The 25,026-nt window shown below is 39.7% G+C and overlaps 1 protein-coding gene across 1 annotated transcript in view; it reads right to left on the reverse strand.

The window, feature by feature from the left end:
- ARSB (arylsulfatase B) overlaps nt 1-25,026 on the reverse strand; it is a 263,697-nt gene that overhangs the window by 68,910 nt on the left and 169,761 nt on the right. The window lies entirely within an intron of this gene.

Here is a 25,026-nt window from a genome sequence, read left to right on the forward strand (position 1 = left end):
TTATGTCATCTCTGCAGCTGCCAAGCCATCAACAGCTTGGAGAGTGATTTTTTTTTAAAGGGAAAATGTAAAATTATGAAAAACATGTAGTTCTTAGATTTCCTTACAGACTCTTCCAAGTGTCTGGTGATTTATGTACATCTCTTCCCCTTCTTCCCTAATTTAGTTTCTACTGTCAATATTTTCACTTTAGAAGAAATGTGTATTAATTTGAGCTCAATGTAGGGTAAATGCCACTGTTTACAATTTGTGAAAAGTTGAAACAAATCATGTACATTTGGAAATATGGTCGAAATGAGGCTGTAATAATTAGTTTTTGAAACATTAGTCCTTCACAGAAATCTAGAACTATTTTAATTGTTAAAAAATCATCCAAAACCAATTCTAAAAAAATCTGAATAAAGTATATTTATACTCTAATTTTTTTATACTTTAAAAATGTCTTTCAAATATTCTTATACTTAAAAAATTTTTAGTCAAAAGACTGGGAGAAAGATGGGCAATATCCTCCCAAGCAATTATTGCCTCTGAAAACCCTCCGGACGTTCAGCTATGGGTCAGTTCTAACTTGATGGCATACGACAACAACAACAATTATAAGGGAGGAATGTGCTTGATATAAGCTTTTCTTATATTTTAATTTTATTTTTTTTTATGAAAAAGGAACTAAAAGTCAGACAAGCACCAAATTGATTTCTGGAAGGGGTTTTTAGAACATACAGAAATGAATGGCTCTGAAATGACTTTTTATAAGTGATCTAAGTAATTGTAACTTCCTACTGATATCACTGTAAATAAATATCATTCTCTAAGAAAGATGGATTTTTATCCTTCTCTCCTTTGTTATGAAGTAATATCTAGGCATCTTTAGTCTTAAGACAAGCATTAACTATTACAAATCAAGTACTTTGTAATTTCTATTCATCTCTACAGTTCTTTTAAAGTTTGTCCTTTCAATATTTTTTAAAATTTGTTTTATATTGGTTTGCACACAAAATTCATATATTTTGTTTTACACTTTCTTTCGTTCACATTGTGTTTCATACAATCATTCCCATACATTGTGTTACATAAACTTAATCTCTATTGAGTTATGCCCACCATTACCCTGTCTTTTTAGATCCCTGTCAGATCTTTCACATTTCCTTTACTCCCCTCCCTTCACCTGACAAATGCCCATTTCCCTCCTGCCTATCCTTATCCCTCTGCTTCTACCCATTCCCCCCGTAGGTCCCCACAGACCTTTTACTAGGTATCCTTCTATTTTTATAATAATGGTCTTAGGCAGTATTTGTCCTTATGAGACTGAGCTATTTCACTCAGCATAATGCTCTCCAGTGTCTCCCAAGTTATAGTATTTTTCAAAATCATTGCTCCTACGTGTGTGTGGATGTACCACAATTTCTCAATCCATTCTGTTTGAATATTTGGGCTGTTTCCATTTTCTTGAAATTATGAGTAACACTGCTATGAACATTAATGTGCAAATTTCCATCTGTGCCTCAGTTCTAATTTCCTTGGGGTATATTCCTAGCAGTGGAATAGCAGAGCCATAGCAGAAATTCCATGTTCAGGGTTTTTTGTGGAAACGCCAAACTGTATTCTAGAGTGTTTGTACCATTTTATAATCCCACCAACAGTGTATAAGAGTTCCTATCTCTCTGCATCTTGTCCAACATTTATTACTTGCTTTCCTGTTAAACTTAGCCACCGCTACTGGGGTGAGATAGTATTTCATTGTGATTTTGATTTGCATCTCTCTTATTTCCAGTGGTTTTGAGCATTTCTTCATGTGTTTGTTGGCCGTCTGAATATTTTCTCTGTAAAGAGTCTCTTCATGTCATTTGCTCCTACTTTAACCACTTTTTGTTGTACCACTATTATAGATGTTTGAGTATTAATGAATGCAAAAGAAAAAAATGTCTCAAGTACCTTCTCTTTTCATGGGGGAGACAGATTGTGAGCAACAACAACAACATAATTAACAATTATGTCAGATGGTGAAGAAAATTAAGGCAAGGATAGAGATGAAGTAGGGGTGAGGAGAATGTCTTTCTTTAATCCCCAATGTGTCTTTTTTCCCTCAATTCCCCTAACATGATCAAGTAGTTGTTTAAAAAAATGTATATATGGAGGCATCTAGGAAAGAGAGCTATTATCACAGGTATCTTAACATTCTTTGTACATTAATGAGAGATCCTCACGCTGACTGAAAGCTCTTTCCCTGAGAAAACAGTATAGTACCTCAAGAGGTAAGTGAAGGAGATACAAACTTTTACTAACATCTTTCTCCATCTATCATAATGTTGACTGTTGGTCTTATGGTTGCAGATCTTTGTTCTTTTGATGTTGAGATGTAACAGTCCATACTGAAGACTGTAATCCTTGATCTTCTGCAGCAAGTGTTTCATGACTCCCTTACTTTCAGCAAGCAGGTTGTTTTATGTACTACACAGGTTGTTAACGAGTCTTCCTCAGATCCTGATGCCACATCCTTCTTCATAGAGTCCAATTTCATGAATTATTTGCTTAGTATACAGACTGAAGGTATAGAGAAAGGATACAACCCTGACGCATAGCTTTTTAAGTCTTGTAGTGTTCCCGTCTTCATTTGGACAAGAACTTCTTGTTCTAGGTATAGATTTCTTATAAGCATAATTAAACATTCTGGGAGCCCCACTCTTCTCATAGTTAGCCATAACTTGTTGTGATCCATACAGTAAAATGCCTTTGCATGTCAATAAAACACAACTAGACATTCTTTTGGTATTCTCTGCTTTCAGCCAGGGTCCATTTAACATTAGCAGTTACTTTCCTGGTGCCATAGCTTCTTCCGAACCCAGTTTGAACCTCAGGCAGTTTCCTGTTAATGTACTGTTCTAGCAGTTTTTGGATGAGCCTTGACAATATTTTGTTTGCATGTGATATTAACGATATGGTTTCATAATTTCCACATTCTGTTGAATCACCTTTCTTGGGAATGAGGACAAATATGGATCTCTTCCTGTCAGTCACCAGGGAACTGTACTCCAAATTTCTGGCATAAACAGGTGAGTATGTCCAGGGCTGCTTCTGTTAGTTACAACATGTTAACTGGTAATACATTCATTACTGTGACCATATTTTTTGCCAATGTCTTCAGTGCATCTTGTCACCATAGCTCCTTGCATATGAACTGTTTGTTCATTGCCATTGAGTCAGAAGACTCATGACTGATCCATCAGAGGTTTTCAGAGGCTGTACATAACATATGAGGAGAATGTACATTCTCCTTCTATCAACCCTACTCATCATTGTCCAGCATTCTGATGCATAGCAATTAATTGCGAAGACCATGGACTGGATAAGGCATACTTTAGTCTCCAGACTGACATTGTTGCTCTTCAGTACTCAGGAGAGGTCTCTAACAGCTGACTTTCCCAATGCAATTCATCTTTCGATTTCCTGGCTGCTGGTACCAAGAGTGTTGATTTGTGGAGCCAAGCAAATGGAAGGTGTCAACAATCTCAATCTCTTCACCATCTGCCATGATGCTGCCAACTGGACCAGGGGTGAGAATCTTTGTCTTCCTGATGTTGAGCTTCAATCCATATTTAAGGATTCAGTCCTTAACCTTCTGCAGCAAATGCCTCAGGTCCTCCTCAGTTGTGTCATCTGCATACCACAGGTTGTTGATGAGTCTTCCTCCAGTTCTGTTGCCACACTCCTCCTCAGAGAGCCCCGCCTCCCAGATGATCTGTTCTGCATATAGATTGAAAAGGTATGGAGATAGGATGCATCCCTGTTGTACATCTTTCCTGATTTTGAAACATTATTATTGTTAGGTGCCCTTGAGTTGACTTAGACTACACACTGACCCTATGAACAACAGATGGAACTCTTGCCCTATCGTTTACCAACCTATCTCCACCATTCTCAAGCCCACTGTGTAATCTCTATGCCAGTCCATCTTGTTTGCTGGGAGTCTTTCTCTCTTTCTCTGACCCTCCACCTTTCCAATCATCATCATCATGTCTTCGTCAGAAGACTGACCCCTCCTAATAACCTGTCCAGAGCATGTGAGACCAACTGTCACTATCCTTGCTGCTAAGAAGCAATTCTTCCAACTAAGCAAGTTAAAGAGAACATTTTAAAAGAATAAAGTCACAGAAGTTAGATTCTAGAAAAAATGGAAAACTATATTAATCCTAAAATGAAAGTAATCGAACCAACAGTTGAAATGATTACTAAGAAAACCAAGACCACACCCACAGTGGCTGGTTGCATCTGGTCATGGTGACTGTCTACTGGTTTCTGAGGCTGTAAACCTCAAGGGAGGAGATTGTTTCCTCTTTCTCCTGCAGTGGGGCTGTGAGTTTTAATTCCCTTCTTTTGGTTAACATTCCAACACACAACCTATCACATCACAGACCAATACACAACCAACCATGTCACCAGGGCTCTGACAAAGAAAACAGCAAGCCCAAATGACTGCTTATTCTTGAATTCACCAAACATCCAAAACCAAACATCTGCACATCCACAGAAGCTCTAATATAAAAAGAAATATGCCCTCTAGTTTATTTCATGTAGCTGGTCTAACCTTGACAACACTGCACACAGAACAGTGTCCGAAATCATAACTGTAAAATACTCATACATAAACATGATTGCAAAAATGCTGAATGAAATATTAGCAATTGGAATGTAACTATGTATAAACAGTTTACATCAGAAGTTTAACATCAGAAAATAAACACATTAAGGAAATCTATGTGATATCATTAAAAGAAGAAAAAGTATGAAACATAAGCAAGCATTTATTAATGATTTAAAAATTTATAGGTACCAGGAGGAAAGTGCTAGTGATGCCCTTTGGGAATTGCCCTGCTGTCTCAAAGGTGGTGCCTCTCTGGCAGGTCAAATCCACCAGAGTGGCTCTTTGGGAGGAAGATGGGCAATCTCCTCCTGTGTTAAGTTACAACCTCTGAAAACCTACTGCCTCAGGGTCAGTTGTGAGTCAGCGCTGACCCAACGGCAATGAGTTTGACATATTAGAAAATGAAAAGACATCTCTAAGAGTAACTCTAAACAGTAAAAAAAAAATCAAGTTAGTAGTGAAAATTAGTTTCCATCTTACTGTCTTAAAAAGAAAAATCTTATCTGTGTCCTTCTTTGTGTCTTTCCTCTTTTTAGTAATATTACACTGATCACATCCCCTTAGTATTCTGCCTTTCTCTTATTCCAAGTTATTATGAGTCTACTATCCACTCCTTGTTTTTTCTTCATTTCCTCCTCCCCTTCCATTCCTGGTAACCATCTGAGAAGTTTCTTTCTGTCTATAAACCACAAATTCTTTGTTTTAATGACAAAGCGTTGAAGGCTTTCCTTCTCAGGTGGGGATGGGATCGTCAATATCACCACTATAATTCATCATTGAATAGGAACGATACAATAAAACGAGGAAAAGAAGTAAACGGAAATGATTGGGAAGAAAGGAAAAAAATTGTCATTATTTAGAGCTAAATTCTTTAGTAATATAGAAACTCAACAAATAATTAGACTTGATAATGCAGTTTGGAGCTCTAGTGGCCTGATGACAAGAAGCTGAAATCCTGGAGGCATGCCGTTCAAATTCACCAGATGGTCAGCAAGATAAATTTGGGCCCTCTCCTCCCCTGTAATTAACTGCCTCTGAGGGTCAGCTATGGGTCAGTTTTGACTTGATGATACACAACAGCAACAACAACAACTAAAGCTTAACAATAAAGCTGACTGGATATAAAACTAAAACCCCAAAGTCAACTTGTTGTTGTATGCTGCTGAGTTCAATCGACCCATAGTTGACCCTTCAACTGGGTTTTCAGAGGCAGTTTAATTGCATGGGAGGAGATTACCCATCCTTCCCTCACAGAGCATCTAGAGGAGTTGAACTGCATGCTTTGGGGATTGCAGCACAACTTTTTACCACTAGGCCACCAGAGCTCCTTAATGCAAAGTCAACTGTATCCCCATATATTAAAAACTAACAATTAAAAACAAAAATAGTACCATTTTATACCATTATTGAGGAAAAAAACCCCACAAAACCCTCACAAAGTACTTGGGAAAATATTTAAGAAAAAAGTTGTTAAAATGATAATTTTGTTGCTCTTGTGTACAGTAGAGTCGGAGCCAACCCGTAGCCGGCCCCATGGTTGATTTTCAGAGGCAGTTAATTGCATGGGAGTAGATCGCCCATCCTTCCCAAGTGGAGCAGTTGGTGGCCTCAAACTGTGTGCCTTTGGGATTGCAGCTCATCTTCTTGCCACTAGGTCACCAGTATGTAGTGTTTTTTTAGAAAATCATTAAAGACTTAAATCAATAGTGAGACATCACATATTCATGGATATGAAGATTAAATACTTGATAACACCCTCCAGGCTAATCTACAGAATAAATGCAATTTCTGTGACAATTCCATAGAGTTGAGGTTTTCCCTCCCAAAATAGTAGGCATGAAAATACTGATTTTGTTATTCTCAAAGGTTATGCATCCTAACAAATTATGGATAACACTAAGAAAGCTAGGACTCCCAGAACATTTAATACATAGAACTGTGACTACATAAAGTATTAAACCTATACATAGAATAAGAAACAGTTGTCTCAACAGAGCATTTTTTAAAAAACACAGATGGAGATTTTACACATGGACCTCACCAGATGGACTGCATAGGAATCAGATTAACTACATCTATGGGAGAAATCGTTGGAGAAGCTCAGTATTAGCAATCAAAACAAAACAAAAAAACCAGACCAGGTGCTGACTATAAAACAAACTATTAATTCCTCATGTACAAGTTCAAATTGAAGTTGAAGAAAATAAAAAAAAGTTCATGGGAATATGATATTTACTCTATCTCATGAGAATTAAGACAATTATCTTAAGAATAGGTTTGAGCTATTGTACTGCTTGGAATATAGCCCAAGAAAATAAGAACTGAGGCTTAAACTGAGACTTGTACACCAATGTTCAAACCAGCATTATTCACCATTGCAAGAACATGGAAACAGCCCAGATGTCCAACCACAAAAGTATAAATTAAGAAGTTGTTGTACATTCATACAATGGAATACTATGTAGCACGCAGGAGCAATGATTTTGTAAATTACTACCTAACTTGTGAGGGACTGGAGAGTATTATCCTTAATGAACTAACTCAGTTCCACAAGGACAAATACTGTATAAAACTGTTATTGTAAAATGAGTATGAGTATCCAAGAGAGGGTGGAGAGTGAAAGCAGAGGGGTGAAGATAGGCAGGGGGGTGGGGTGGAGTGTTAAACATAGGGTTGCATAATTCAGTGGGGCTATGTGTGAAGGAAATAGGAAGGATCTTGTGTGAAAAACAATGTATTCAAACTTTGTAAATAAATCAGTATAAAATAAAAAAATACTAAGCAAAAAATTTTTTTTAAAACATGCACAACAAATAGATTCTGCATGTTTATTTACTTACTATGTTCATTCATTTTCATGAAATACTTAGGAATGTAGTAGTTGAGAATGTGTTCTCCTATTCTCAACTAAATAAGGAGAGAGATAATATCGTGATATTCTAAAAGTGGTAGACAGTATTAACATAAGTTGAAATCTAACAAAATTATGTTCTCAAGCAAAGTATTAATGTTTCAATAGAATTAAGAAGAAATGTAATAGTAGAAAAAGATGCAAAGTAATAGCAATGAAATAAAAATCCTAACTCTTAAAAAAAAATAATAGGTTTGAAGCATTGAACATCAATGATGACATTAAGAATATCATCCACAAAGTATCAAAAGATTACTAAAAAGACAAAGGGGAAACAGATGTCATAGGAGACCCTGAAAAAGGCACTGCAGCAGCAAAAAGCCAAAACAAAGAGAAGAGATGCTGCAATAAAAGAGGTGACCAGAAGATTTAAAAGGGCAGCTAGGGAAGACCTAACAATCTGCTGTAACAGAATACACAGAGACCTAGAAGTGGAGAATAAAAAGAGAAGTTGCTCAACAGTTTTCAAGTTGAAGGAGCTAGAAAATGAGCTCAAGCCTTGAGCTGCAATACACTGGGATGCTATAAGCAAAATATTAAATGATCCAAGAAACATCAAAGAAGATGAAGGGAATAGACAGAGTCACTGTACCAAAAAGGAACTGGTCAACAATGACATATTTCAGGAAGTACCATATGATCAAGAGCCAATGATAATGAAGGAATAAATTAAAGCTGCCCTGAAGGCACTGGTAAAAAAAACAACAACAACAAAACACAACAAGTCTCCAGGAATAGATGGAATACCAATTGAAATGTTTCAAACGACAGCTGCAGCCTTGGGTGTGCTAACGAGTCTATGCCAGAAAATGTGGAGGACAACTGCTTAGCCCATTGGAGGAAATCTAGGTTTGTCTCCAATTTTAAGAAAGGTGATTAAAAAAAAAAGGTGAAAATTATCAATTACAGCAGTATCAGTAATATTACATACCAACAAAATACTGCTGGGGATCATTTAAAAATGGTTGGAACACTACCTAGAGTACTGCCAAGAATTTGAGCTAGATTTCGAAGAGGCTGTGGCACCAAGGCTATCATTGCTGATGTCTAACAGACTCTGGCTGAAGAAAATGAATACAAGAAAAATGTCGATTTGTGCTTTATTGACTATGTAAAAAGCATTTGACTGTGTGTGTATGGATCCTAACAAATTATGGCTAATATTGAGAAGAATGGGAATTCTCGAACACTTGATTGTGCTCATGTGAAACCTATACCTAGACCAAGAGGCTGTATGCGAACAGAGCAAGTGAACACTGCATGATTAAAATTAAGAAAGATGTGCATCAGGGTGTATCCTTTCTCCATAACTATTTAATATATAAGCTGAGCAAATTCTTGGAAAAGCTGGATGATATGACGAAAAATGTGGCATCAGGATTGGAGGAAGAGTCATCAATAACCTTTGTTATACAGATGACACAATCTTGCCTGCTGAAAGTGAGGAGCACTTGAGGCTTGCTGCAGAAGGTTAAACACTGCAGCCTTCAATATGGATTGCATCACAATGTCAAGAAAGCAAAAATTCTCACCACTGGACTGATAGGCAACATCATAATGGACAAAGAAAAGACTGAGACTTTCAATGACCTCATTGGATTGTGGATCCTCTTGGATCCACAATGACCTCATTGGATTGTGGATCCTCTTGGATCCACAATCAGTACTGTTGGTACTAGTAGTCAGGAGATGTATTGCACTGGAAAAGTATGTATCACAGACAAATTATTGAGGAGTAATGATGTCACTTTGAGGACTAAGATATGTCTGAATTAGGCCACAGTCTTCTCAATTACTTGCTATGCAGCGTAGAGGCGGACCATGAGCAAAGATGACAGCAGGAGAATTGATGCCTTTGAACTGGGGTGTTGGAGAAGAGTGCTGAAAATCCCATGGATAGCTAAAAGAATAAACATAACTCTTGTTCAGCCAGAGAGTACTCCTTGGAGGCAAAGATGATGAAGTTTTGTCTCACTTACTTTGGTCATATTGCTAGGCGAGGTTATTTCCTGAAAATAGATGTAATGATTGGGAAGGTGGAGGGGCAGCCCTTGACCAAGTGGGCTGACATAGTGACTGTGTCAACAGGCTTGAGTGTGTTTATGAACATAGCACAGGACAGGATAGTGCTCTGATAGATCATTCATACTCAATTCGAGGGCACCTAACAACAACATAGCCCATCCCCCATCATAAAATGTCTAGCTTTAGCAGTAATTTAAAAAATGCAAATAAAAGCAATACGCTATTTAATCCACAGAAGTGGTATTTAAAAAATGCTAATACACATTAATGCCAAAATTCTACGCATTAAACATTCCCATACACTGATGATAGAAGTAACTAGTACATTATTTCAGAAAGCAAACGCACCATATATGTTAAGGAATCTTCAAAATGTTTATGTCCTTTAACCCAGGGATTTTTCCTTTCACCATATATCCCTCAGAAATAATGGATACTCACTACACAAATAACACATGCTTTCTACATTTGTTTGCCAACTGCACCTTCTTCCCTGGAAGGTATTTTATAATATTTTATGCAATTTTTTTACAGTTATTATTTTTTTTATCCTGGAGAATAGGCAGTTGTAAAACAAATGCAGAGGCATGGGCATGTTATCTTTGCAAAAATACAATAATATGTGTGTCATAAGTGAGTGTTCATAGGGTCACTATGAGTCGCGTTCGACTTGACGGCACCTAACAATAACAACAAGTGAATGTAGAGGACAAAAAAAGTTATATGGGACAAAGATTATGAGAGAAGAATGAGAAGAAACAAAGAAGGAGAGATAAAAGAAAGGAGGGGGCAGAGAGAGAAAGAAAGAGAGTAAGAGTAGAAAAAGCCACCAAAATATTAACATTGCTTATGTCAATGTGGCAGTATGACAAGATTAAACTTTCTGTATTTTTCAAAATTTTTACAACCACACATTACTTGTATCAAAGACAAAACAAAGAAACCAGGTCACTTTCCACTGTGTAGAGAATTAAGTCCAATTTCCCTTACCTATCTTTTCCAGCTTCTCATCTATGTCTTCCTTTTGTTCTTTCATAGCCTAGTGGTAAGAAGCTTTGTTGCAATCCTGAAGGCATGCAGTTCAAATCATCCAGCAGCTCCTTAGGAAAATGATAGGCACTTGCTTCCCTTGCAATTAATGGTCAGGTATGGGTAGGTTCTGATTCAATGACATACAACAAAAACAACAACATTAATATTTAACTCTCTTTCTCAGGATTGCTTTTCCCACCGGAGTAACTTTTAGATCAAGAATCAGAGAGAGTTTTCCTTCTTCTCATTACCTTGTGATTTAACTCTCCTTTGTAGTTGTTGTTAGGTGCCATTGAGTCAAGTACAACTTATAGCAACTCTGTTAACAATAGATCTGAATTCTGTCCTATCCTGTGCCAACCTCACAATCACCGATGCACTTGAGCTCATTTCTACAGTCGTTGTGTCAATACACCTTGTTGAAAGTCTTCCTCTCCTTTGCTGCATCTTCACCTTTCCAAGCACAATGCCCAAGGTACAGCCTTTCCTAGGATTGTGTCCAAAGTATGCAAGATGAAGCTTTGACATACTTGCCTCCAAGAAGCACTCTGGCTACACCTTCTCCAAGACATAACTGTTCTTTTGACAGTCCATGGTATATTCAGCACTATTCTCTGACATCACAGTTCAAAGGCATCAATTTTTCTTCTGTCATCTTTCCTCATTGCTTAGTTCTCAGCAGAAAAGCAAGTGATTTACCCATGATTTAGATCAAGTGCACCTTAGTTCTCAAACTAACATCACTGCTCTTCAGTAATTTGGAGAGGTCCGTGTCTGCAGACTTACCAGATCCAGCTGAGACTTCGCCCTCACCTGTGGCATTAACCTGCTGTGTCAGCTGTGCATCTCAAGCGGAAAAGCAGAGACACTAAGCCATGGGGAGATGTTCCAGGAGCAGAAGCTCAGAGACAAGGACCTTCCTCCTGAACTGTCAGAGAGCCAAGTACAGACTTGTCCGTCCATTTGCTCTACTTGAACCTGTAGATGCTGCAATGAGCTCTCCTTCCCTCTCATAAAAATTCCCAAACATCTCATGGCTATTGAGTTGCAACCAACTTATGGCTGACTCTCTAATGGGTTCCCACGGTTGTAAGGCTCACCTCAGGAGATTGCTCATCTTCCTCCCTCAGATGTGCTTGGGGATTTGAACCACCAGACAGGAGTGGCCTCTCTGGTTAGCAGTACAACGCTCGATGGGCTATGCCACCAGAAATCATGTTGTTGTTATTGTTGTTGTTATGTGCTGTAGAGTCGCTTGTGACTCATAGCGACCCTATGTACAACAGCCCTAAACTCTGCTCTGTCCTGTGCCAATTGCACTGTCTCTGACACACCCATCCCGATTATCCCAGTCACTGAATCAATCGACCTCATAGAGGACCTTCCCCTCCTGCGCTGTCCCTCCACCCTCCCAAGCATGATGTCCTTCTCCAAGGACTGGTCTCTCCTCACAACATGTCCAAAGTATGTTAGACGGAGCCTCAGAATCCTTGCCTCCAAAGAGCCACCCGGTTTAACCCTTTCCAGGACAAATCTGTTTGTTTCCTAGCAGTCCATGGTATTCTCAATACTCTTCTCCAGCACCACAGCTCAAAGGCATCAATTCTCCTTCTATCCTCCTTGGTCATTGTCCAATTCTCTGATGCATAACAAGTGATTGTGAAGACCATGGCCTATATCAGATGCACCTTAGTTTCCAGAGAGACACCATTGTTCTTCAGTACTTTGGAGAGGTTCCTAAATCATAGCAATTGTTAATTAGGTTCCATGGAAATGGTTTGGCAATTGATCTAGAACAATTTGTATCATCTCTACCACTGTTGTCTGGAACCATTCGTTTGTTGGTTGTTTTTTTAACTTTTGTTCTCTCAAAAAAAATAGAACAGTCTATTATTTATATTTTCCATTAAACCAAGCACAACAGTGTGCGGTATGCAGAACAATGGCTCCTTGAACACGTCCACGTTGATCCCTAGAACCTGTGAATACGTTCATTTACATGGGCAGAGGGCAGTTAAAAGTGCAGAGAGATTAAGGCAGCTTAATCAGTAGGCTTTAAAACAGATTATAATGGATTATCCATGTGGACCCAGTGTAATCACAAGAGTCCTTAAAAGTAGAAGGGGGAAGCAGATGAGGTCAGTGTAAGAGATACGATGACAGATGGAGTCAGAGTGATGTATGAAAAAGACTCAACTCTCCATTTCTGGTCCTCAAAGTGGAGGACGGGGGCTGTGAGCTCAGTTAAGGAATGAAGGTAACCTCTAAAAGCTGCAAAAGGAAAAGAAATGAGTTTTCCACTAAAGCTTCCAAAAAGGAACCTTGCAAATGACCTTCATTTTAACCTTGCGAGACCTGAGTAAGACTTTTGACCTACAGAATCATAATAAATTTGTATTGTTTGAAGCCACTACATTTATAGTAAGTTGACCAGCATAAAGAGAAAAATTAATGTGATATTCAGTTCACCCATATCAAAATAATAAAAGATAAGCCAAAGTCGAGAAAATGGAATAATAGGCAAATTAAAAAAATTTTTTTCAAGGAAAATTTTCATAAATACCCCCAAACTAATCTCCCTATTTCATTATTTCTCCTTGTGTATATGCATTTATGTTCTATTAGTTATGATAGTTCTATTTTATTTTAGAATTCTCTTAATATTTCTTAAGCATACACATATTTCAAAATAATCTTTAGATTACACATTTATTTTTCAGTTATTCGCTGCCAGAAGTAAAGGATATCATTCCATGGATGCCTGATTGCTAATTTCTTACTTTATAGGTTCTTTGAAGCAGATAATTTCATTAGTTTTCTACAGCTCACCTACATTTCAGAATTTTCTAAAAAATAAATTCATCTCAGCCTGTGGCTTAGTGATAAGGAGCTGCACTACCAACCCAAAGGTACATGGTTCACCTCCACCAGCTGTTCCACGAGAAAAAGATGGGTAATCTTGTCTCCTGCACTTAACTGCATCTGAAAACCTTCTGGAGGGTCAGCTATGGGTTAGTTTAGACTCAAGAGTATGCAACAACAACACCTTTTTTTAAAAAAATGTAGTCAAATTAATAAATACTTAGAAAGTGGATTTTTGACATTAAAAATGACTGTGAAAAAAGATATAAAATATTTGTCATTTTAATAATTTTTAAGTGTCCAATCCAGGAACACGAATTATTATAGCCTCGTGAAAAGAAGCTGCTCTGATCCCAAAGGCATTCAGTTTGAATCCACCAATTGCTCCATTGAAGAAAGATTGGAAAATCTCCTCCCGTGCAATTAACTGCCTCTGAAAATCCAATGGAGGGTCAGCTATGGGCCAGTGGCGGTATATGACAACAACAACCACCTATTGGACAGCCATCCTTACACTTTAATTTCATTAGATGTATCCCATAACATTTTGTAAAATTTGTTCAGAAGTATATAGAAAAGAACTTGTCCAGATACCCAAATCTTTAATAGTCCCAGGTGCAAAGAGGGCATCATTGTGATGGGTGGTTCAACAGAGCTGTTAGGTCTGCAAGGCACTGTTTCTTTGGTTGTTATTGTTTTTGTTAGGTGTCACTGAGTCATAGATGACTCATAGTGACCCTATGAATGAAAGATCTGAACAGTTGTATAAATTTCATTGTTTCTCCAAGTTTATAGAGTTTCCAGAGGCAAGCTATTTCGGAAGTGGATGCCACTCCTGCTTCCAAGCTTGTTTTAATTGGGGAGCTCCACCAAACACTGTTCACCATGGGTAACCATTATCACATTTGACATATCGCTGTCACAGTGTTTAGCACCACAGCAACCATGAGTTACCTCTGTATAGCAAATGGACAGACAAGTGCTATACCACTTAGAAGAATATTTGATCCAAAAGAATTTAAACCAGGCCTGAGGGCCACAGATTAAAATCACCCACCTTGGCTTGGTAGTTTTATTAGGTTGAGTAAAAACCAATTCACAGCTGACATTCCACTGGCTCTCTGAGGGTGTAAATCGCATAGGGAGGAGACTGCCCATCTTTGTCCTTCTCCGCTGCTGGTAGATTTGAACCACTAGAGAGGTATGCTCTTTGGCTTAGCAGTGTAACTCCCCACAAACTACCTCACAAGAGCTCCCTAAAATCAGCATTGTTGTTGTTGTTTGCTTTCGAGTTGGAAGCAACTAATGCCTGACCCTCCAGTGGGTTTTCATAGGTAGTAAATCGTACGAGGAAAAGACTGCTCATCCTTCTCCCATGGAGCATCTGATAGGTTTGAACTGCGTGTCTCTGAGATTGCAGTGCAGCTGCTTACCACTAGGCTAATAGACCACCCTGAAAATCAGCACAGACCTTTTAAATCAATCAGAATTGACAAGCTACTCTTCAAAGCCTTCACTAAAATTTTTAAGCTCTCTTAGTAATTAAGAAAAGTAAGCTAATAAATAAGTGCTTAGTTAGAAATGAATGAGTTTGACATCATCATAACCCTGGGGAAAACCAAGAACTGATGTGTGAAGGGGGTTATAGACAAGTAACCACATGGTGTTGTACAGAGGAAACTGAGAATGGCAGCTGGTCCTTTTCAAATACCCTCACTCCGCATGGCTGGGCCAGATCAAGCCCTGAACCTTCAAGTCAAGTTGTTACCTGACCCTGGGAAGCCTTAAAAAATGTCGATTCCCCTGATTTCTCCAAACATAAAATTGGGGCAGTGGGATTTGTCATCTCTGAGTAGCCTAGGCTTGTGGTGAGGATTAATTAGTGTTTTTAAAGTTCTGTGGATTCGGTTTAGTTTATTTATTTTCTCAGGATGAAAGCCAATACACCAGAACCAAGTGTTAATGGTAAAGGTTTGATGTGTGTTACTTGAGATGTGTTGTGTGAAGTGGGGTGGATGGGATATGAGGCTTGTGGGACAGCCTTTGGCATCACAAAGGGCACATTTTCAAACAAGCTTTAGTACTACCAAAGCAGAGGGGGGCAGAATAAAAGCCTTCGAAAATTAAAAAGGAGAAATATTATCTGGATTTTGGCTCTGTTATTCAGAGCATGAACCACCCCACCCCAAGGCAAATTTGAGAAGCCACTCCAGATAAATATTGGCGGAGATGACACAACTGCTGCTAACTTGGCGATAAGCTGTCAAAAAAGCTCCTGTTCAATGGAGAGAGAAAATCTGTGACCAGGGATACGAGGGCTGACGCCGAGTACGCCAGATTCGACAGCCCTGTGCCCCAGACACCGGGACCATCCTTCCTTCAGCCACGACTCCAACTTACCAAGAACGGAACCGTAGAGACACTGCAGTCTCACAATAAATCTGCTATTGTTTTTGAAAACAGATCTTCATGGATTTCATTCCTGATGATGGAAATAATGTATTTGTTCTTAAAAATTAAAATTGTGGAAACATGCAAAGCAACAAGGGTGGCTTTTCACCAAGGGCAGTTTCCCCCCATCTTTATAATCACAGCAGCCAGAGTTTAATTGCTGTTAACTGTTGTTTCAACATACAAGTGTCTCCAATTGATAAGTGATGGAACAAATAGCTCACTGGCTCACATGAAGTTAAAATATTCAAGTCTATGAATGGCCATTACTGATATCCCACTCTGCTTCCTCTTCCCTCTACCACCCTCAAATATGATAACTATTGTGCACTCACAATGCTACTACAGCTAGTGTGGAGTGACATCAATTGTAAAAAGAGCAAGGGCCACGTGGGAATGGCCATATCTAACCTTTACCAACATAGATCGCAACTATCAACACTAGTTCACAGCCTGGGACATCTTGGGTTCTGGTCAATTCATCTCCAGCCATCAGAGGTTAGGTGATGCCAAACAGGCATCAGGTGCAAACTCCAAAGTCCACACTTGTTCCTGTGTTCCAGAGCAACTGGTCTTCTCTCAAGGAGCCAAGTCCATGCTGTGAGCTGGAATTCAATGTTGCAATCTGATGGTTTGCTCCTGACTGGACTTTTCTTATAGATGAAGATGCTAAATGTTCTAACAGGAACAGAACAGTCTTCAAAGAAAGAAACTTGTTTCCTCAGAGTACTGGTTTGATAGAGATGGACAAATCAGAAATTGGTTATCTAAAATAAAGCATGAAGTTGCTGGCTTACATGTTTTCATGAATAGAGCTATTGTATATTGTAGGGGAAAGCTAATTTTTCATATACAAAAGTTAATAGTTAGAAAAGCCAGAAGGTGGTTGATGGAGTAAAGGGTTTATTCAAAGTGACTTTCCTAAAAATTGCTTGACTTTGCCATGTGGATAGGTGGGAATACGTGAATAAGGTGTGTTAGCTATAAAGGACTATCTCACCAATCCATAAGGGGATTGGCTAGGCTCACCAATCCACAAGGATTTTGACTTGTCTCATTACTAAACTGATCCAGTAAGAGAAGGACAGAAACTTCACTGCCATCAAAGAAGAACAAGTAAGGGAAATCAATTTGCCTTTCAGGACCAGAGCAATAGCCATAGCCACCACAGTGGAGAACTAGAGATCTGGCATGAGATGGAGTGGGCTTTGGGACTGCCATCTCCATGGACAGAACCAAAGAGCTTTGGCCCACGCTTATTGGACAAGTTGGGGCTAGGGGCAGCTGGTATTGGCAGGACTGAGAACTTTGTTAATACTGGCTTTGTTAAGTCCTGAGGCTCAAGGCCGAGGTGCCTGCAAGCACATTTCAGATGCTGTCCTGTCTGTATTCTGCTACTAAACTAATTATAGCCTTTTAACAACCCAAGCATGGTTTTGTGTGGTCTGTGAGCTGGTCTGTGCGTAAACCAGCAAGCTTGGTGTTGACATGAGTGGAAAGACTTACAAGAGCATGGTGGACATGTCTGGCCTCACAGGAAGTGGTTTTGTGTTGCTGATGTTGTTGATGTGGACAGTTCCCCTTTATGAAGTTGGTAAAGGTCAGATATGGCAGTCCTCACGTGACTCTTGCTCTTTTTACAGCTAGTTTTATAAATAGAAGCCTTTATCATTACATAGGGTCAGAGTATGCATGAAACCCAGCAATGCTAATACCATTGCTAGACTAAATTTGTCTCTAGCTTCCTTTAAAGGGATTATTCTTCATCAACATGACATTATTTACTTGACATAACTATAACTAAAATCTGGGTGCTTTTCCCATGAGACAAGTTTAAGACAGAAAGCAAAGAGACCCTTAAAATTAATAGAATAGGATTTGGGTGAGCCCTGGACCTGTTATTTATTAGCTGTGTGAGATTCAAAGCTTCCATTTCATTGTCTGGATTTTGAAGAGGGTGGATGAACTTCTTGCCAAGGTGCACTCTAACCTCTGGTATTCCAGGTATTAATGATCCGTTTGTAATGATGGATCACTTGCCTTATGCTTAAATCCTTTTATTCTGCTCAATATTGAACTTCAGAATGAAAGACAAGAAGCTGCTCCTGTGTTTCTCAAACAACCACAGAAGAAATGAAAAAGCACTTTCAAACCCATGTGTGATATTGTTATTCCTCTTTCAAGTTATTCTAACCAAATGAGAATTACTCATTTATTAGGATGAATTTATTCAGTATGTACCAATCTTTTATACATAAAGCATCGTGAGAGATATACAGATGAAATACTGCCTTCTTTGGTGCTTCCAGCTCTAAATGGGGAAAAGACACACATATATATAATGGTAATGCAAAAATAAAGAGTTGAGGCATTTGAATTGTGATGTTGGTGAAGAACATTGAACATAGCATAGATTGCCAAAAGAACAAACAAATCTGTTAGAAAAACTGCAGCCAGTGTTCTTTAGAAGCAAAAATTATGAAACTTTATCTCACATACTTTGGGCATGCTGTCAGGAAAGACCAGTCCTTTGAAGAGGGCATTATGTTTGGAAAGGTGTCATGCTGGTGAAGGGAGGAAGACTCTCAACAAGATGGGTTGACACAGTAACTGCAGCAATGGGCTTAAAAACAGTGATGACTGTGAAGAGGGTGAAGGAATGGGCAAGGTTGCTACACATTGGCATAGACTTGATGGCACCTAACAACAACTACAACAACAAAATACAAAGTGATAAAAATTCACAGTTCTAAAATGCTCCAAAGAAACCCAAGGGATTAAAATTTGGGACAATCAGGAATGCCTCCAGAGAAGTATAAATATGTGAACCTGGCTCAAAAGAGGGGATAGGCAGAGGGTCAGAGGAAGATGAGGAAGGGCACGCAACAGTGCTAGAAAGTCATTAATGTGGCTGAATGACAGAAGTGACAGGAGGCTGGCTGAGGAGTCTGCACGTGGCTCTGAGGGCTGCCAGGAGCTGCCACCAGCCCTCAGACAGAGAGGTGTGGGGCCAGGTTGATATTCTCTTTCAAATCAGCTTCTGACCAAACATACAGCATAACTAACCGAGAGTGTTTAGAGCAGTGCCTAGCACATCCTGAGCAGCCAGTATTTTCTGAATTAATAATCTTTGAATTAGTGGTTTAATATCAGGAAGTGTTTCTCTAAAGAGGAAATAGGGAGCGGCTTCCAGCATTCCAAACCCAGACAATTCAATTTTTGGATCTCAAGTAGAGATTTGGCAATTTTAGCACAGCCAATGCCTGTTGAGAGAGGAGAGGGAGGGAAGAGCATGCTCTCCCCCTATAATCACACATGGGAATAACATCTCATTATAACCTTTCAAGAGGCCTTGTAAATGGAACAGTAGGAAAGCAGGATAGAGTCACTTTGAAGACAAGGCGTTTGGTGGTGTGGGAAAATGCTAACATCTGTCAGTGCCCTTCATCTGTAATCAAGCTTCTACCAGGAAAATCACAATGCTTTGTATGTGTGTGTGTGTAGTTAAGTACATGGGTATACATAATACTACTGGATGTATACGAGTGCACTAATGATTACGGAATGCTGCATTTGGCTTTACAGGGTACGCTCTGGTCTCAGATGGGGTAAGACCATTACCTCTGAAAATCCAAGATCAATCCTGGGGTTTGCAGGATGGTATATGTATTTTCATCAAGATAAGGTAATGCTTTAAAAATCATTTCTCCTGGTGGTCTTAGCCATGCTGCTGAGATCTAGAGGAATCAAGGTCTGGGCCTCACTGGGTACAGTGGCCAATCTCTATCATTTTGGATGTTGTCAGCTCTCCTGTAAACCATGCTAAACACTGCTCCTCCAGTTCCCTCAGATTCTCACACAAATTTCCTTACGGAACATCCTAAAATCCACAGAAAGACATAGAATATTTTCATTCAAAGACCTTAAAATATTTCAGGACTGAAATATTTTAAAGACATGAGTGAGTAGATAATTCTTAGCACCTATTCTTAAAGGGGAAGGAGAGAAGAGGAGAAAAGTATTATCTGAACAGAGACCTAAAACCTTCCAAGGTTACCTCAGAATGAAGCTTCCAAAAAGGCATAACAATTTTCCTCATAGCACACTGAAAATCAACTCTAGCCAAATGACTGATGACATGGTTATGAGGGCTGTAGGAAACAGAAATGAGGTCATATTTGGGACACTGAAATGAACATTAATAGAGGAAACAGCGTGAAATGAAACTTTCTGTGAGACAAAGCACAGAACATTAAGAAGAGTTGGTACTCTGAATTTGGAGGGGAAGTCAAGCTGAGTCAAGACCAGAGGCAGGGCTTTATAATGCTGGCCTCCCATTGAAGTAGAGAGGGAAGGAATGAATATTAGCAAAGGAAGTCCCCAGTACCTCTTTTCTGGCTGGTGTTTTCAATGCTGCAGAATAATGGGGAAGGGCCTCTGGTGGTACCCTATATCCTTAAAGTAAGAGGGGTGGAATGGTAATAGCTGGGGTTACTTTGGGCTTACTTAGGAAAGGGAAGGTTTCCCTGGGGATTATCTCATACCTACTTATATGACTCACAATTGGAGAAAGACTCATCAATAACCTGCATAGCAACGGTGTCTCTCTGGAGACTATGGTGCGCCTGATACAAAGGTCTTTGCAATCACTTGTTATGCATCAGAGAGTTGAACAATGACTAGGGAGGATAGAGGGAGAATTGATGCCTTTGAGCTGTGGTGCTGGACAAGAGTATTGAATGTACCCTAGACTGCCAAGAAAACAAACAGATTTATCCTGGAGAGGGTTAAACCGGGCTACCCCTTGGAGGCAAGGATTCTGGGGCTTCGTCTGACATATGTTGGGTATGTTGCAAGGAGAGACAGGTCCTTGGAGAGGGACATCATGCTTGGTAGAGTAGAGGGACAGCGAAGGAGGGGAAGACCCTCTACGAGGTGGATTGATTCGGTGACTGGGGTAATCGGGATGGGTGTGTCAGAGGCCATGCGATTGGCACAGGATAGAGCAGAGTTTAGGGCTGTTGTACATAGGGTCGCTATGAGTCGCAAATGACTCGATGGCACATAACAACAACAACAACAACAACAATGCAGATGCCACAGCCTTGCCTGCTAAAAGTGAGGAAGACTTGAAGCAAGTGCTGCAGAAGATCAAAGAATGCAGCATTCAATATGGACTGCATCTCAATGTCAAGAAAACAAGAATTCTTAGTACTGGACTGATAGGCAACATCATGATAGATGGAGAAAAGACCGAGATTGTCAACACCTTCATCTTATTTGGATCCACAATCAATGTCCTTGACACCAGCAATGAGGAGATCAGCAGACATATTGCACTGGGAAAGTCTGCTGTCAGAGACATCTCCAAGTTACTGAGGAATAATAATGTCAGTTTAAGGATTCAAGTGTGCCGAACTCAGGTAATGATTTCAGTCTAGAGAATAAGGTTTGCCTGATCCAGGCCATAATCTTCACAATTAAATGCTATGCACCAGAGAGCTGGACAATGAATAAGGATGATGGAAGAACTGATATTTTTGAGTTGTGGTGATAGAGAAGAATATTGAAGATACCATGGACTGCCAAGAAAACTAACAGGTTTGTCCTGGAGAGGGTAAAATCAAGTTGTTCTTTGGAGGCAAAGATTTTGAACCTCCATCTCATTTACTTTGGACATTTTGCTTGGAAGTATCAGTACTTGGAGAAGGACATTATGCTTGGAAGGGTAGAGGAGAAGAAGACCCTGGATGAAATGGATTGGTAACAGTAACTGGAGTAATGGGAGCAGGTATGTTGGGGATAGTAAGATTGTATCAGAATAGGGCTAGGCTCCAGAGCTATTGTGCATAGGATCGATATGAGTCACAAACAACAGCACATAACAACAACAATAATCATGCTTTGGGTGGAAAGTCAGTGGAAAATCACAAGCCAATTCAGAGAGAGCTACCAAGGTCTAGATTCTTTAAGAGTCTACAAATTAAAATCTTTTTTAGAAAATAGACATTTAAAACTTAAAAAAAAATATAAAGGTTTGGGTTACTACAGCTGATAAAATACCACAGCCAACTAGGGTATTTGCTGAGGGCCAAGGGAATTTAAATGGGTTGTGGAAATACCAGCTTCTTCTTGTTGCTAGGTTCTCTCAAGTATGACTCATAGCAACCCTATGAACAAAAGATCTGAACCCTGTTCTATCCTGCTCCATCCTCACTCTTCCTGACATATAAGACCCACTGTAGCAGTTACCATGTCAATCCACCTGGTTGAGCGTCTTCCTCTCCTTCACCTCCATCAGCATCATGTCCTCCAAGGAATAGCACCTCCTAGCAACAAGCCCATAATATGAGGTGAAGCCTCATCATTCTTGCTTCCAAAGAGCACTCTGGCTGCACCCTCTCCAAGACATATCTGTTAATTCTATGGGATGTTCAGTGCTCTTCTCTACCACCACTCCATGGTATCTATTCTTTTTCTGTCATCCCTATTCATTGTCCAGTTCTCAGATGTATAGTAAGTAACAGGAAAGACTATGGTCTGAATCAGATGCACCTTAGTTCTCAAATTCACATCACTGTTGTTGTTAAGTGCCGTCGAGTCACAGGTGACTCATAGCGACCCTATGAAGCAGAGTCCTCGACGCTTGGGTGCCTTTCATCCTCTCTCCAGGTTCATAGGGTTTCTGGAGGCAAGCTATTATGGAAGTGGATGCCACTCCTCCTTCCAAGCTTGTTTAATCAGGGAGCTCCACCCCACTCTCAGTCCTCATTGGGTAGCCAACCATTAACGCATTTGACACATCCGTGTCACAGTGTTCAGCCTCCCAGCAACCACAAGTGACCGCAGGATGGCAACTTGTACACCACAGGCTATAGGACCTAGAGGAATGTCTGAACAAAAACAATGAAAGACTGGCCTGAGGGCCGTGAATGAAAACTCACCCACCTTTGTCTTGGTCACATCGTTTTCTCTTCACCAGGCCACCTGATCTGGGTCACATCATTACTCCTCAATAATTTGGAGAGGTCCCTAACTGCAGATTTTCACAGTTGCATAAGTGAGGAGAGTCGATTATTTCTTCCTTGTTTTACATGTGTGTGTATAATCTTTTTATTTCCTCTCTTATTCCAATGTTATTGTTGTTGTTATGTGCCATCGAGTTGTTTGCGACTCCTAGCGACTCTATGTACAACAACCCTAAACCCTGCTCTATCATGTGCCAATTGCACTGCCTCTGACACACCCATCCCAATTACCCCAGTCACTGAATCAATCCATCTCATAGAGGGTCTTCCCCTCCTGTGCTGTCCCTCCAACCTCCCAAGCATGATGTCCCTCTCCAAGGACCTGTCCCTCCTTGCAACATGCCCAAAGTATGTCAGATGAAGCCCCAGAATCCTTGCCTCCAAGGAGTAGCTTGGTTTAACCCTCTCCAGGATGAATCTGTTTCCATGCGACATTCAATACTCTTCTCCAGCACCACAGCTCAAAGGCATCAATTCTCCTTCTGTCCTCCCTAGTCATTGTCCAACTCTCTGATGCATAACAAGTGATTGCAAAGACCATGGCCTGTATCAGGCATACCTTAGTCTCCAGAGAGACACCGTTGCTCTTGAGTACTTTAGAGAGGTCTCTAACAGCAGACTTTCCCATCGCAATACGTTTTTTGATTTCCTGGCTGCTGGTGCCAAGAGTGTTGACCGTGGAGCCGAGCAAACTGAAGCTGTGAACAATCTCAATCTCTTCGCCATCCATCCTGATGCTACCAATTGGTCCAGTGGTGAGAATCTTTGTCTTCTTGACATTGAGTCTCAGTCCATACTGAAGGCTGTAGTCCTTGACCCTCTGCAGCAAATGCATGAGGTCCTCTTCAGTTTCAGCAAGCATGGTTGTATCATCTGCATAACGCAGACTGTTAATAGATCTTCCACCAATCCTGTTATAAAGCCATATAAATGCCTAACAAATATGTATGAAACAATTTATTCATACAATCAAAAACATACTACTATTTTTTTCTAATATTTTGTAATACGTATATAAGATAGAAAAATAGTAGTATGTTTTTGATTATATGAATAAATTGTTTCATGCATATTTGTTAGGCATTTATATGGCTTTATAATTGTCCTTTCGAGATTTTATTGTGTTTAAAGAGATGTACATAGGAGCCAATTTTATAAAAGGTTGACCTTATATGTCATCTTTGCTAGGCTACAACTTTTAGTGATTTGACAGACACTGGATTACCTACTCATGTAATATAATGTAATAACTTTTTTTATGCTATCAACAGCCAATCAATTGAAGTGGACGCTCCGCTGGGGTGTGGCCAGCCTCCAATACATAACCGGATGTTCTGGAAAAGTTCATCCACTCTATTAAGCCTTTGGCCCTGCACTCTTTTTATCAGTCGATTTCTAGTTCCTGACACATGAGCCTGCAAGTCTCTGTCCTGACAGCTGATGTTCAGTCTAGATGAGTTCTGCAGTCTGCCACTGGACCTATGGGTTTTGGTACTCATCAACCTCCACAACTGCATGAGCCATTTCTTTGAAATAATTCTTTCCCTTCCCCTTCCTTTCCCTCCAGCTCTGTCCACCTCCCTCCACACATACGTCTCACTCATTTTATTCCTCTATAAAACCTAGACAAAGACACACCTGGAGACCCAGCAAGCCTTGGTAGCACTAGACCAGTCAATCAAAGGATGTGATGGTTCATATGGTTCTGAAACCCAGAACCTGGCTGCTTATATGACCATGAATTTTTTTGAAAAGTGTTATGGAACTTTTTATAAGAACAGGGTAACAACATGAAGAGTCTCTGAGGTCCCATGGTTTTTCTCTTCTATTATAGAGAAAGAAACTGAGGAACAGAGAATAAAACGGTTTAAACGTCATATAGCTAGAAAGTGGTAAAGCTAAGAACACCAACCATTCATTTCTCTTGATTCATAACCTCATGTTCCTTTCACAACAGGCCACCCTTTTTAGACCTGAAGCCACAATGAGATCAGTGGACCATGTGCCAAGGAGAACTGCTTCCCTTTATCAACCTGAGTGATGAAAGAAAATATAGGATAGAGAGATACTAGATAGTA

Source organism: Elephantulus edwardii, unplaced genomic scaffold (assembly GCF_000299155.1).
Source record: "Elephantulus edwardii isolate Elephantulus edwardi_28Jun2011 unplaced genomic scaffold, EleEdw1.0 scaffold00082, whole genome shotgun sequence".
Taxonomy (NCBI): domain Eukaryota; kingdom Metazoa; phylum Chordata; class Mammalia; order Macroscelidea; family Macroscelididae; genus Elephantulus; species Elephantulus edwardii.